General features: G+C 36.9%; 1 long non-coding RNA gene across 1 annotated transcript; it reads left to right on the forward strand.

Moving 5' to 3' along the window:
- The first annotated feature begins 8,818 nt into the window (after window positions 1-8,818).
- LOC148641771 (uncharacterized) lies at window positions 8,819-13,942 on the forward strand. The gene is made up of 3 exons (XR_015929850.1): window positions 8,819-8,994; window positions 11,791-11,857; window positions 12,686-13,942. It is a non-coding gene; the product is annotated as an uncharacterized LOC148641771 (long non-coding RNA).
- Window positions 13,943-15,834: the final 1,892 nt, after the last annotated feature.

Genomic DNA, 15,834 nt, shown 5'->3' on the forward strand with positions numbered 1-15,834 from the left:
ATGCAAGTGAAAAGCTGGTATTCCAATTTTGACACTGCAGTAGAATTTTTCAGTCTCCTCTGGCCCACAGCAAAATACACATATTCTGGATGACACTCAAAAGCCACTACATACTAAAAAAAACGTTTACAATTTCATCCATCCATTTTCTAAACTGCTTTATCCAGTACAGGGTGCCTCAGCAAGCAACAGGCACAAGGCAGAGTACACCCTGGATGTGATGCAAGTTATCACAAGGCAGTCACAGACACAAACATGCACAGACTCACACAAGGCCCAATTTTGCACAAGCCGATTAATCTAACCGTATGCTTTTGGACCCTAGGAAGAAACCAGAGCACCTGGAGAAAACCCAAGCTGTGTCGGAAACTTTTACAGAACAGCAGGGATACTGAGGTACTACTCAATGGCCTCCTGTCATCCTTCAGAAACTCCACTGCTCACAGAGGAAGGATTCTTTAAGAGCAAGTAGTGGGTCTCCAGTAAGTGCAGCAGTATGCATCGCCACATGTTGCAGCAGCTGTTTAAGGAACATGGCCATAATTGCTCAATTAATTGTTCACATGCTGACACGGTTTCAAATGTATAAGCCCAGTGCAATAACTTGCAAGTAGTGCAGAGGTGTGTCCTGCTAGGCTGTTGCTTTTCATCCATGATTAGTGGTAATCTCCCTTCTTTTATTATTTTTCATTTCTGTTTTGACAATCACTTCACACCTTTTTGCACAAAAGGTTGTGACAAACTGGATAGTGGTTTAAGCAGATGTTGTTTGTCAATAACCTCTTCTTATATTTATTGTACCTCATTTTAACACCACAGGCCCAACAACTCAAGCGGCAGAGACAAGTGTTCGACAGAGAACTAACGCAGCGCTCTTTGACAGCAATGCAGACTCACAGGTTACCCCAGTCGTTTAAAATGTTGGCGTTTGTATTCACTACATGTCTCAAAATGAAGATTTCGGATTCAGTTTGATCAGGCGGATTTCTGAGTTCTTTTCACAGCTCTGGCTCTGTCTTTAAGAGGCGTCTCTAAGGGAATCAAGTGAAATGTGCCCAGAATACCACTGAAGGAGGCTATTCCAAACTCTGCAGCCCTCTCATTACTATTCAGGTGATTATTGTGCCTCCTACATAACCATATGCATAACAAAGCAGGGGAACCCCAGGGAATTTGTGCCCGGATAACCCTGCCTTCTCTCCTCTTTGACTGGAAGAGAGATGATCACAGAGCGCTGACTTCTCTACAGAAACCTGGAGTGGGCACGTTTTCCTATCATAGCTGGTCTCAGTTTTAAAAAATCCAGAAGATTAAGTGGCACAGAACTATCAACAGCAACAAATTATGTTTGGTTGGAGTGGCAGTCTTTATTTTTGAGCAAGGGGACTTGAAATGGTAGGGTGAGCCACTTTTCAAAATGTAATGTTTTATTAAGTTTAAGGTCACTGACAATGACTGGAAGTCAAGTTTGCCTTATTTCTAAAGAAAGCCCAGACATTTGTTCATGTCAATTTGAAATGTACTGTATGTAATGTGTTCTAAAAAAATAAAAATGAAATTAAAACAATACTGTAAATATTAAACATTATACCAAAATTATACATTTTCCTTAATGTCAGAAATTACACACCGTTTTGTTTTTATCTCTGCTAATTTTGGATTCTTTTCCTAATTTGAGGAGATACTGTTCCCAAAAAAAAACAATGTTCCTTTATACACAATTTATTATTATATATAATATACGTATACAGTATAGGCAAGTTATTATATTTTTTTCTCATTTTACTTAAAATAAAATCGACTTTTTACAGCATAAAAGTAATGTTTTACAGAAAGTTCAAATTTCTATTTTGTTCTGGCAGCAGAACAAATAACTTTTTCATCAATCATTAGATTAATTTAACTTTGTTGGCTCTCAGAAATGTACTGCAGTTCTCCCCCTTATACAACTTTCTTTCTATTAAGGTTTTAGTGCAGACAGATGCAAACAGTTTAAGTTGCTCTCTTAGCGTCTGTTTGCTCTTTTTGGGGAGTTAGTCTCTTTGTGTAAATATTACAATTGTGACACAATTTGCAGGTACTCTAGCCAACTACACCACCTAGAGATTTAAAAAGGCACTATGATCTTTCTGTATAGAAAGGGTGCATCTCCAGGAATCATCAGCATGCCCACAAACCAGCGTATAAAGGGTAGGTTCAATAGTTGTTGTTCTATTCCACTAAATTTCAAATACAGACCGGTACCGTAGGTATTTTTATAAATAAACATTTCTATAGAGGGAGCCAAAAAACAACCAAAAAAATAGAATGTGATTAAAGAACATGAACCATACTGAATCTCTTGCCGGGAGCACTCTGGCACCCTAGTCCACCCAGGAATTAGTGGGAGGTTCTTGAACATTCATCTGGCCTGTCAGTAGGACAGCCAAATTAATCCTTCTGTCTCTCCCAGGCTTCCCATTCTCTGGCTCTCCGACACATCGCAAGTACAGTATGCTCTCCTCCTCACTCTGCATCATCACAGGGCTGGATCTCTGCCCCCTTGCAACTGTCCTCCACAATAAATATTGCTGAGCTGCATTCAAAACACCCCCAAAACCACCACTCATGCCCCACGAATGGCACTTGCTGTCCACTGGCCACTTGAAATGGCAGCCACCTGACCACCCAAAGTCCCTTCTCTTCCATTGCGGTTGTTGGCCCCGGTTGTTCTGGGAAAACCTCTCACTAAGCATTGTTACTTGGGACCCAAATTCAGCATGCAGTGGAACGTGACTCCATTCACTTCATGAAGGCAGGCACTGCTGGTTTGGTCTCCAGCTCCTTACCCACGCACCCTGCTGATGTACACCATAAAAATCTCAAGGAAAACTCTGTGCAGCCATGCAGTCCAATCTCTCATAATCACTTGCAGTTTGCAGCAGCCACTAGTTGCCAAAAAAAGTCTGGATGGCACTGCAATGAGTTCTAATGTTGTTGTTTTTTTGCAGGGGTGGGGGGCATATACAGTATGACCTTTGATCACAACAGCACCAAACCCAAAGCTAAAACAAGGAGAAGAGACACAGAAAACAATCAGGGAGCATGTGCGAGTCACTGAGCCCTCACACATCAGACCTTCACTTGGCTTCACTTTACATCTCAATTTCTCCACAAACTGCTGCTTCTTCTTAAGTTCAACACCCCATCCACTCTCCCCCTCAGTGTATCCCTGGCAATCGCTCCAAGAACCAATCAACAGAAAACAACACATAAAAAGATAGCTCAAAGAAAAAGAAAAATATCACTATTCCCATAAATTTTTCAACTGTTCTGTAATAAAAAACTGAACCAATTCCTCTCACCCAAAGTTTGTGATAATTCATATTTACCCTCTCTTGTTAAACACAGTCCCAGTTTCCAGGCATGCTATCACGTGTCATACTGAAAAGGAAAAAAAAACACAGTAACTTAAATGCTTAGCAATTGTCTTCTCTTATTCTGGTAATTCTGAACCAATAACTCCATTCTTCACACAGCCCCGCAGGAGACCTGCCCTGCAAAAGCCTTTCACCACCAAACAAACTGGGCGAGAGTAAAAAAGTTCTGCTTTCTCCTGCAAGTGTTGGAGTCTTTATTTTTTTCTGTCCACCCAATCTGGTCTCCAGGAGCCAGTCACGTGAGACAGGTGCTCACAGGTGGAAGACAGATGTCAAAAACCTAGGGATTTCCAAGAAATGCAAAATGAAAAAACATATACAGTACAGCACATGTCCCTAACAAAAACACAAAGCAGATTAGTGAATGACCCAAGAAAACACAATCAAACTGCTGCCCAGCTCATTTCAACTCAACCACTTCCATCACTCTGTGATATGGACGGTATATACAGGGCCCTCAAACACTATACAGTACAGCAGAATTAGAAATTATGTTTTTGCTTTATAGTTGTGCAATTTGTGTTGGTGATCATGAGATAAATTAATTGTAAATGAAAGCACAATGTACTATAGTAAGCATGTTCATTTTGTAGTAATTCCATGTATACATTTGAACAATTTAAAACAAAAATATAATTTGTGTTTAATCCAGTGATGTCATATAATCAAACGCATTTTACAATACCTAATTTAAGTAAATTGAGTGTAAAGGTCAGTATTTCATTGCATATCCCTTTGAGGTAATAACTGCAAGAGGTCTAGCCAGTTTCAGTTCTTGTCTACAGTGTATTCGGGGTATTCCGATACCAGTTCTCTCTTCAGTATGCAAAGTGCATATCAAGTTGCCTAGTCTAAGAGTTTACACTTTTATCTGGGTGACCTCCTTGGTTGTGTGAGTTATGTGTTGTGAGTTATTGTTCTACTGCATGATGATGTGCCATTCAATATGGGTGCCAGCAGTTCGTTCTACATAAGCATCCAAAATGATTCTGAAAACTTCTGCTGCAGTCACATAAGTACGGCATCATGAGAGATAATTGAGTTAGAGGTGGCGTGGCCATCGCTGTAACTGTGACATTACCTCCTCCATCTTTCAAAATTCGAAGTTTACAGAAAAAAAATTGGCCAAAGTGATAGAAAAACAAAGTGTGAAGAAAGAAATGAAATGCAGATGTTTCAATTAACAGCACCTCATCTGTGAAGCATGACTGACCTGGGCCTGCACCTCTGTAATAGGCTTACTCACTTCTATTGATGATGGAACTGATGATGGCTGAAGAAAAGTGACTCAAAACAAACTGGGACTTGATCGGTGCAGAGCTTTGCAGTCAGGCTGCCTTCAAGCACAAGTGCTGATGCTCCTGCCCAGACTGCCACACATGAACCTCCCCTTCCATTAGTCACTTTGTACCCAACAATTAGCAGAGCATCTCTTGCTGATGTCCTTCAGGGTAGTCTATACAAAACCTTGATTCATCGCTACAGAGTACCTGGCTCTACTGGAGAGACTACTTGAGGTGACTTAGTCCTTCTTCCCACTTACTGATGATACAATGGCATTGTTCTCCTGATGAGTGTTGAGTGTTCATTAATTTTCAATTCTGAAATTCAGCAGGTTAAGTCACACCAATCAACTCTCCACCTACTTAGTACATACTGTATGCAGCAGTCAGTTACTCAAGTTTAAAATGGTCAGTCATGAACAATCAGTTAATCAAAATGACACTATGTTCAATACAGTCTTCAAATTATTTAGTGCAATGTTGTTTTCAGAATCGTACTATTGGATTTTATTTTCACCAACACTCTGCTCAGCCTAATGGCAACACTACTGTAGCACTGTAACACTACAATGTCTAACCGGGACAAAGCTCATTATGGTGTTTTTTCTGGTGTCCGCATCCCATGATTCGTAGTCATCATATGAAATTGGAATACCAATCTGAACACTGTGTTGAACAATGTGGCACTTTTTAGGAATGCATCCTTCATGTAAAACAGAAATGCTTTTTATTCAAAATCCATATAATTTATCACTCTAAATATATATAAATAGATTACTACTGTACATATCAATACAAATTACATACAACATTTATAGATATCAGATATTTTATAATCATAAATAATAAATTGCCTTTCCTGGTTTTCTAGAGTAGACTTTCTGCTACATTGAAGATATAGTAGTACAATCAATATATACTGGTACTGAACAGAAAGGGATGGTTACACGATCAAATCCATTTCAAACAGAAATTGCCTATTATCATTTTTTTTAAATCACCAAATGAAAGGTTGTTGAGCTAGTCTGTTTTTATTTAAAATTTATATCATCATCATGATTAACATGTTTAATATGTAATTCCACTTTATTATTGTGATCAACTAACATTTGTCAAGAATTAATTGATGATGCATGAATTGAAAAAAACTACCATGCCTTTAATTGTTTAAATGGATTTGAGGCGCTAGTAAACAAACTGTGATTCTTTCCTTTTTCATTTTTACTAAACTTAAAATGGATAAGAAATCTAACAGACTGTAACTGTCAGACATTTTTATTATTTAAAAAATAAGACATTGTTTTAAAACATGTAAAATATAGCACAGGCTTTGTTGAAAGGATCCCCTGCTGTTTCAATGGGTTGTGTGAACATGTTTATGTGGAAGGGATGCAACAGTTTGACATACATACTTAAAAACATACTGATTTCATTGCTGTTTGCTGTCAATATTGGCCACTTGTGCATTTTATCCTTAAGAATGGGGTTGTGAAATTGCAATTATACATTAGTAACTGTATTTCATGGGTTGCATTAGATTTCAAATTAAACAATACTCCTTTGTTATCTTTAATACTTTTGCTGTATTATAATGCTTAGAAAATGAAAAGAAATGTTACATTTATTATTTTTGTTTCACTAGTTATTAATGTGATAAAGTGAGTGCTTATCTTTTGTTAATAATAATTAATCTAATTTTTAAATATCATATTTAGCTTCCCAAACAAATCCGTAACATTGATTGATTAAGCTGTTCATTCAGTCTGATCAATTGCAGGAAAAGTGAACAGTTGATCAGTATTATGAGTTTACTACACACATTAAACAAACGCATTCATCTCTACAAAGGTGCAATGCTTAATTTACACATTAATATCTTTTGGTTTAAAGGCAAATGTAATAGTAATAATAACAATGACAATAAAATTAATCATACTGTGTAGTGAAAAACACAATAGAACAATACTGCATATTGAAATACATAAAAATCCTTATAGTCACTACAGGATTCTCCCACTTGAAAGCAAAATAACAGCAACAGTATTGTCCTGAGATAACAATAAAGCCCAAATACCTATTATTTTAAGGGGGTAAATCTTATGTTTTTATTTATGGAAAAAATGATTTGGTAAAAGGATGTCATAGGAATAATATTTGGTCATTTTTTAATAATTATAGTTTATTATAACTGAAGGGGAAATGTTTGCTTCATGACAACAGAAGAAAGTCACTGTAAAAAGAGGTGGCTGCTTCTTTAAGATACTGCAAAAGAAAAAAAATAGGTGGACTATAAACAATCATCAATCTGCATTCCTTTTGCCTGCTGGCCCATAAGCATTCAGCACACATCTCTTCCAGATAATTTTTGTTTTAATAGAATCGCTTAAAACAATTAATTACCAGCGTTTTTTCATTCCGGCTGCATTGGAAGAGATACGCTGGTAATAAAAAGGCATTTATTTGGCGGTTTCTGGAGGCCTGTACGTTATTAACATGTAAATTAAATCATCACAGCTGTTCCATTTTCAATCAGGCTGTGTGGAGTGAGAGCCCAACCACAGACCCAACAAGCAGATTTTATTACACGCACATTCATTAAGAACAAGCTGGGCTGTGTGGCATCTATACGGTCTAAAATGGAATTGTTTTTTTTTTACCCAAGTGTCTGTTACTTTATGGAGTTTCTAAACAAAATGCAAACTTGAATGGCAATCAAACTCACCATTCTCATTTAATAAGTACAATATTCTGACCAAAAGCTTTTAGTACCATAATCTGAGAAGAAATATGGGCAGTAAAAAGGACGGTTTCCAATAAGAAAAAATGAAAGGGAATACAATCATCAGGCTGATTTTGAATAAGTCCTTCAAAATTAATATGTTCACCGTGAAATATGTCCCGAGAAAGGAAATAATAATGATGATAACTTTGAAAATTGGGAGATCTTTGGGGATTGGAATTAATTAGTTTTACTGGGAATCTTTTGGGCATCCAAAGGAAACATGCAGGAAAAGAGATACCTGTAACTTCACAGCTCTTGTCCAAGTGGTGACTAATGCCATTGGTTAGGGATCTTGAATATAAAACCTAGTTTCTTTCATCATGACAATGGACAATATACAGGATATACCTGTATACTGTATGTAAAATTAGAAACCCTGCAATGGAGACTAAGGTGAAAGCACTCTTTGAAACTTTTAACTAAAAAACATAGTCAATCTTTTAGGTTTCTTCCCATTATCAAGTAAATTATAAGTAGACATCTTGTCTTCCACCGTAAAACTGAAAAGTTCATAAAACAAAGTGTGAGGTAGCCTACACAGAGATGGCCAGAAGTCCTGAAAAGGACCATCCTTATTAAATATCTGCTAGAATGTGTATTTCTTTGAACCTCCAACCTGAAACAGAGAATTGAAAATTACTTCTAAGGAGTTTCTGATTATGGAAAATAGGGTAATGTGAATACAATGGCTACAGGGATTTAATTTCTACATGCCAAATTGTGATTAAGTACACACTTATAAGGCCAAAACAATGTATATTTTCTAAGGAGAATACTGTTATTTGTTTTAAATCTAAACAGTGTAAATTGTGTCTGTCTGGAAGAGAACAGATTTTCCATTAAGCACATAGGTACAGGAGTGTCGGGGTTAAACTAAACAGTGATCATAAAACAAAGGCATATGAATAAAATTGAAAATAAAGCAGAACTAAACCCCTTGAAGATCTTTTACACTGCTGTGTGCAGAAATTAATACACAGTCTCTTCCCTCTGTATATAAATAAAGTCTAGCACGCAGCTTCAATCCAATCTCCGACAACCACGAGTACCTCAACCTCGAATAGATGTTTGGAACGTACCATTACCAAGGGGAAAAAAAACAACAAAACACATAGGACAACGCACGCCACATAAAATTGTAGACCGCAATACTTGGACACACAGAGACACATGTACACAAACAGTACAATCAATAATAATTTCAGTTTTGAGTTATTTTCCGGACATTTAGAAGACCATCCCTCTCACTCAGACCATTAAGAATGGAATAATCCTCTCGCTGGCTTCTAGGTGTGGGCGGTCCTTTCGTAGGACCCGCCCCCTCTTGCAAACAGTAGCTGAGCTTTTCCTGCATGCATTGTTTACGCCGTAAGGTGCTTTTTTCTTCCTTCTGCCTCTACATTAGCGGTTCTTGTATTATGGTGACAACGGGGACTTTTTATACTTTTCCCTGCAACCGTTTTGTTTTTCCCAACTCGCGTGTGCACCCGCTGACTGCGAAACGAACCGGGTAGGTACTATAGGTACAGTAGGACTGACGCATTTCTGCCCGCGTCTTAAACAAATCTGCAGTCTGAGCCCACCTTGCCTGTATGCGTTTTGTTATAAGCAGTGACAGTTTACTGAGTCACTCAGGGCAAACAGCTGAGGTGGAACTGTGAATATCTGACGAGATCACCTAGAAATAAAAACAAACTGGGGGAAACAAATCTCGCTTCAACATTGACACCAGGGACAAGGGGCAGGTATCCCCACTTCCACCTGCAGCCTCTCACCTGGGGGAACTCCAGAGCAGATGAGAGAGCACCTGTGCCTAAGAACTCTGGCTCCAGAGCCAATGTACAGTAGAACTAAACGGACTAAGCCTTGGCTCTGAAGAAAATTCATAATGTTTCTTCTTTTGTTGAATGCTCTAGTACAAAAAAAGAAAAATAAATACATTAAATGCAGCTTAAAAGATAAGCAAACCAATTAACAGTAAAACAGGCAGAGAGAAACAAAAATGTAAACAGCACTTAATAGGTGATCAGTTAATGAACAGACACAGAAGGGGAATGGCACTATTTGGACAACTTCCTCAGTAAGTATCTTTTCCTTCTGCTTCAAGTTCAGTTGTTTATATTTCACCTAGCACACCTGTATGAGAAAAGTCCTGAAACTTACTCATTAGCACAGGCTTGATACAGTACAAATTACAAATCTCATTCAGATTTTTTAAGAACTGAAAGCAAGTATGAAAAGGACTTAGAGAAAATTAGCACCACTGATAAAGAGCCCAGTAGACACAGGAGTACACCAGGACCAGGACTGAGAATCACTACTGTAAGCTATTATGTTTTTGATGGGAGTGCTGCTGATCACCACTGAACCGCTGTACAGTACAATTCTTGGCTGTCATGAGTGCTAAATTGGAATATTGTTTTCTGTCTAGAGATTTCCCAGTAGACATCACCTGAGGGGTGGCTGGGAGAGTAACTCAAACACAGTTTTCCAATTATCTGCTAATTTTAGGCAGCTGCACATCATATGGAAAAAGACTATTTTTTCTATGTGACATCTTCCACACAACTCATACCTATGCAACATGTGCTGTCACAAGGGAGTGTGTGCTCCATGTAACATTATGCATTTTAGCTGATAAATGACCATCTTCTGCGTTAATTTCCTCTTGTACATCCTTCACCCATCATCTGTGCTGAAGATAATAATGTTGGGTGCAACTCAAGTTTTGAGTCCAAATTATTTGTTAGTCTCCTGCCTCTTTTGAGGTCACTTCGTGTGTCAGACTTGTTTAAGGATTCCTGTAAAGAAATAATGAAATACATGCAGAAAAATGTTGAAATCTATAGAAATGTAAAAAATCTATTGAGCTGCTATCGTTCTACTCCTCATCTCACAATCTTCGCTCTTCTAATTCTGGTCTCCTACAGTATCTGTCCCCCAAGACCATCTACACTCTGTGGGTGACAAGGCCCTCTCCTAATATGCCCCAAAGCTCAGGAACTCTATCCCAAGAATATCAGGGGGTCACCTTCCCTAAACTCTTTCAAATCTAACCTGAAAACCTTCTTCTTTAGAAGAGCCTTTACTTAACTGGTTCTGATATGTATCCCTTTACTTCTATTGTATTCAGTATACCACTCTACTGTCTCCTGCCATTGTGTGTTTTCATTGTGTATATCTTATGTATTTTTGTGTATTTTTTGTTGCTTTTCTGTAAAGCAATTCCAATAATTTTCTAAACATGTTCATTTTCAATAAGCAGTTCTTGAATATGACTTCAATATGTGACAACCCCCAAATCTTTTGCATTTTTGTTAAAGGTTAAGGCTCAAGAACAGAACTAAAAACCCAGTTAAGACTATAACAAACAGTATTGCTCTTAATGTAAAATTCTCATAAGTCAAAGCACAGTTCATTTAGATCTGAAAAAAAACTCCATATCCATGGTGGCATTTAGTTGAAAAATAAGTAAAACGTCCTACAAACTAATTCCTGCTCATGTTTTTTAAACACAAAAATTAACAAAGCAAGCTTTTCACTGTTTAGCTGAAAATATTTTTCCTTTTTACACTGATCTGTTTCAATTTCTAAGTATTGTATAGCATATGTTGAAACTAAGCTGGGAAAATGGTTATGAGAACAAGATGACAGAGCAAAAACTAGGAGCCTTTACCCTTTTCAGGTGTGCTATTAATACAAAACTCTTGAATTCAGTGTTCAGTTCTATTATTGGAACTGTTCAATCTGTGCATACAACAAATAAAAGAAGAAAAACATTTCTTGACAATGGTTTTTTTACACAGATTCAAATAGGTTCATTAGGAACACCAACTTCCCAGCAGTATGAAGGTTAAATAATGATACTTGGTCTTTAATAAGTGAAGTTAGACTTAAAACAAGACAGCCATCAAGCTGAACAGTTAAATATTGATAGACCAGAAAGACATAAAGGACTGAAAATGTGCATTTTGCACCATAGATTATGGAAAATAATTCACAACATGAAGGCCCACACTTATCCTACAGCTCTTAACCTGAAATAAAAACCCTAAATTAAAAAATGAATAGGCAGCTATGTGGTCATTAATGAGCATAGTAACTGCTGCAGCACACATGCTGAAATAAAATGGTATCATAGGGACCGCTTTAGTGGGAGCCCCAGGGGAAAAATTGGATTAGTTTGGGTCAAAGGTTCGAGATTGCTGAATGAATTCTGTGTGGGAGTTGAAGAGCGAGCTGTTGCAAATCACACAAATTGTCCAAAACAGGAAAAATGATGTTTCTTTTTTTTTTTCTTTTAAAGCACAGAAATGGCCAATTCATTAAATGAATCACACTGCAAGGGAGGAAGACAGAGACAGGAGATTATGGTGAGTGTTGATGAAATATAGAAAGTCTTACAAGGAGCCATTGAGAAGAAGGTTAATGTTTTCCACAGAGTGTGTTAATAGGGTTGGCAGGCTTTTACCTGTGGGAATAATACCAAGTCATCAATGACTGAACTTTTACTACAGGGGCAATATGCTGTCTTCTGTGAAACAATTTTATTAATTGATTTTTTTTCTAAAATAAAGCAAGAAAAAAAAACAATAAAACGTCGTAATACCTCTCTTTAGAAATAATACAGCATTGGTGGAAAATAAGGTTTTCACCAAGGGACAACTAAAATTAGATGGATGCTGTACAGGTAGCTGCAATTTGACTGTTAGCAGAAGTACTCCAAGTACTCTTCCATCCCCAGTACCGTGGATCCCAGCAGTATAAATAATGTCAAGCTATTCCAGGATCCAATGGTGTCAGAAGAGGAACTGGATAGTGTGGTGTCTTTTAAGTTGAATTCAGATCAGCCAACATTTTTAAGAGAAACACAGATCTGATTTGTACCGAATGTGACAGATCATTTATGAGTCTAAGAAGAAAGAAAGCACATTATACAAACATTTAAAAGAAAAGATTAAATAAGATCTTTATCCAATTAAAGGAGAAGTGTACAATCAATTACATGCATTGACAATATATATTAGAAAGACCAAAAAAGGTTAGAAAGGAATGTTGCAGTGTATGCTAAAATAAATGTAATTTCAGTTTCATAAGAATAGTAGCAAAAGAAGTGACATTTTAATCATTGTGAATTATTATTTCACTCTAAATTTTCTAAAACAAAGACTCCCCATAAAAGACTTATTTCTAATTTACAGGGAGTGGACATTCTGGGAGAAGCATGTGTTTGGATCGAAATGTTATTAGAAACCAGACTGAGTACACAGTGTAAGTTCACCCTCACACAAACTGCTGTGATGTAATTAGTGGAGTTCCATGGAGATCTGTACTTGGACTGCTGCTTTCCCTCTGTTTTTCAGATGTGTAGATTCTGGTATAGTTCGCAAATAGTCACATTTGCAGATAATACCAAAATAGGAGGTCTAGCAAACACTGTAGAAACAGCAAGTGAGATTAAAAACAATCCAGATAATTATATTGGTAGTTAACATAGATAACACTTAACATACACTACTGACTAGTGGAAAGTATTGCATGCAGGTAGCAAAAAATATAAACTAGAGAAATAAAATGGAAAACAGTGTGTAGAGGCTACTTAAAAAAAACTTGTTGAAAAGTGTTGGTTGTCATATCGTTTGCATCTTCTAGGCAATTTATACGTTTAAAATAAGATATACAGTTAAGAGGATGTTAACATTGTAAAGTATTAATTATATATGAATAAAATTAAAAATATAACTTGTTACACATTGTAAAAATGTACAGTATCAGCCAGCTATAATTGTTAAAACCTCTCTTGGGCATTCTTAACCTTCTTAACCACTGACTTATTTGTTGCTTAGAAAAATATTAACAAAACACAAGAAAATGACGGCACTGTTATTTGGTCCTGCTATTGTAAACATTCAACATTGTTTTACATCATTGAGGTAACAGTCATAACATTTTTCACAGAAAGATATTTTCCTGATCTGAACTTTAGCATCAAAAATGCATACAAAGGGAACAACGTCATAACTGAAAAAGCATGGACTGTAGCTCCTTACTGAGAATACAGCAGCTGTAGTAGTACTAAACTTAAAGTAACTTGCACACAAGCAATTCAGTGAGAGTCAAAAGGTCCAGATGGGCAGAGAGGTGGGGTTGTGGTTAACACTGATGTCACTTAGCACCTGGGCTGTGAAGTAAATTCCAATTTGTTTCTGTGGAGTGTGTATTTTTTCCCCATTTTGTAAAATGCTCTGGTTTTGTATCAACTCCCAAAGACATGCTGCTCAGGATAAATTTTTCTTTTGTGGGGTGTTCTCCTTGAGGAGGGAGGTTAGTCTTTCTGCATTACCCAACCATGAATTGAGAGGTTTTGGTGCCAGGCACCTATTTTCCTTGTTAACATTAGTTCGTACAAAATATTGTAGAAAATCTAGTTGGTTACTAGAGACAACTATTTCTGCAGAAATGTCCACTTCATGTTTGATTTCTGTACACACCAATAAATGTTGTCGAGTAACAACTTTGCTTTAAAATGTTGTTTTGTATAGTAGATAAGCTGGGGGGAGTTTATTTTGTTTTGATAAAAAAAAATACAGTTTAAACAGTATAGGCGGTTTTTACTCTTGTCAAATATGTAGTAGAAACATTGGTAAAAGTCCTTAAAAAAGGCCCATTACTGGAGGGCAGAGAGTCAGGGAGCCTGGCAGTCCTAATACTCAGTTATCTCATTGCTGGATAATGGAATGACCTCTTGCCTGCCCGCAGTGTATGACAATATAATAGCGTAAGCAGTGTGAATAAAGTGGTTATTTTTGGAATCCAATTGAAGAGATGGAAGAAACCTCTGTGACAGGTGGAGGATTGAACAAGATACAATGTTCTGGAGGAAAAAGGAAAAAAACGGGAGGGGGGTGAGAGGCAGGGGAGTGGGAAAGAGAAAGGGAAGATGTGAAAAGGAGGGCAGCTACTGGGCAATAGTGTGAGGTTGTGAGAGCCAGGAGGCAAAGGGAGGAGATGAGATTGCAAGATTAAAGGAGAGGGGGTGATCCTTTGAGAGAAAGGGGCCGTGTTAAATGAGAGGAAAAGAAACAGGTAGAAATGGAGAGGTGTGGAGCTAATGAATGACAGATGTAAAGGGCATAATGAAAAAGACCACTAGAGTTAGAAGAAGACAGAGGGTGGTGAATAGCTTAATGGTTATATTACAATATACAGTATTGCACATAATATACAATATTGCATGAAACTAAACCTGTTGTCTGTATTTGCTAGAGAAATGCAGAATCGACGCATTGTATTATAGCTACAGGCATGGAAAAATGTTATTAGAGCAGCATTGAATTCACATTAAAAGCTTAGTTTCTCCTTTTTTCTCTTGTTCTGCAACAATTAAATTGCTTGTAGACTTGAGGGTAATATGTAAGAAAATGAATATTTCTGGTAGTAATATGCATAATGTTATTTACAAGGACACAATGAAATACTTTGCAAATCCTGTGCCCCTTGGCTCAGTGCTAGCCATAGAAATGACATTCATGCTATTGAGAGAAAAGAAAGTAGAACAGTTATTGTGCTACTGTACTTGAATAAACAGCTTTATTATAAAGTCACATTTGACTCAGACACACACAGTGTAATGTGTTTTACTGGCGATTGTTCCAGTATTGTTACCTTTATTTTAATCTTTGTTTTCTACACATTTAGAAATACCAAATTGTTTCTTTTTTACCCTTTTCTGAATATTAATTTGCCAATTTGCTTTACTGCTATAGCCATTATATCACTACAAATACAGTATGTTCTGTTAAAAGATAGCTAATAAAAGAAAAAATGCACCTCTTATACTTTAATTTTTGACCCTACAATGTGTGTATTTGGTTGATTACATTATATTTATTTTACTTTTGTATCCACAAAACACAACTAGGTCAATTGTTGAAGCAATCAGAGTAAACTGTCTTATTCAAGGGAATAGCTGCAGTGGTCCACCCAGGATTTGAACCCACGTTCTATAGTTCCCGAGTGCTAACTACTGCTGCTACAACTACTTGGGTACAGGGAAACCATTGTGTTGTGTTATTACTACATTTATTTACCTCACTACATTTTGTTATAGAGGCATTTCTTTATTTATCAATTCAATATTAAAAAGATCTACAGGCAGGCTTTCCGTAAATTTTGATTAGAAAACTCAGATAATGAGTGCTGTAGATAAAAGCACTCATTGCATTCTAATCAACTACAGGATATACAGATTTGTGCTTAGGCTTGTTCACATTTTAAAGCTGAAGCATAAAGGCAATGATGTAACTATTATTGTAACTTCAAACAAAAAATCTCCCAAGTTCACTTACAA

The sequence above is a fragment of the Lepisosteus platostomus genome, chromosome 24, assembly GCF_059453375.1.
Source record: "Lepisosteus platostomus isolate fLepPlt1 chromosome 24, fLepPlt1.hap1, whole genome shotgun sequence".
In the NCBI taxonomy this organism is placed as follows: domain Eukaryota; kingdom Metazoa; phylum Chordata; class Actinopteri; order Semionotiformes; family Lepisosteidae; genus Lepisosteus; species Lepisosteus platostomus.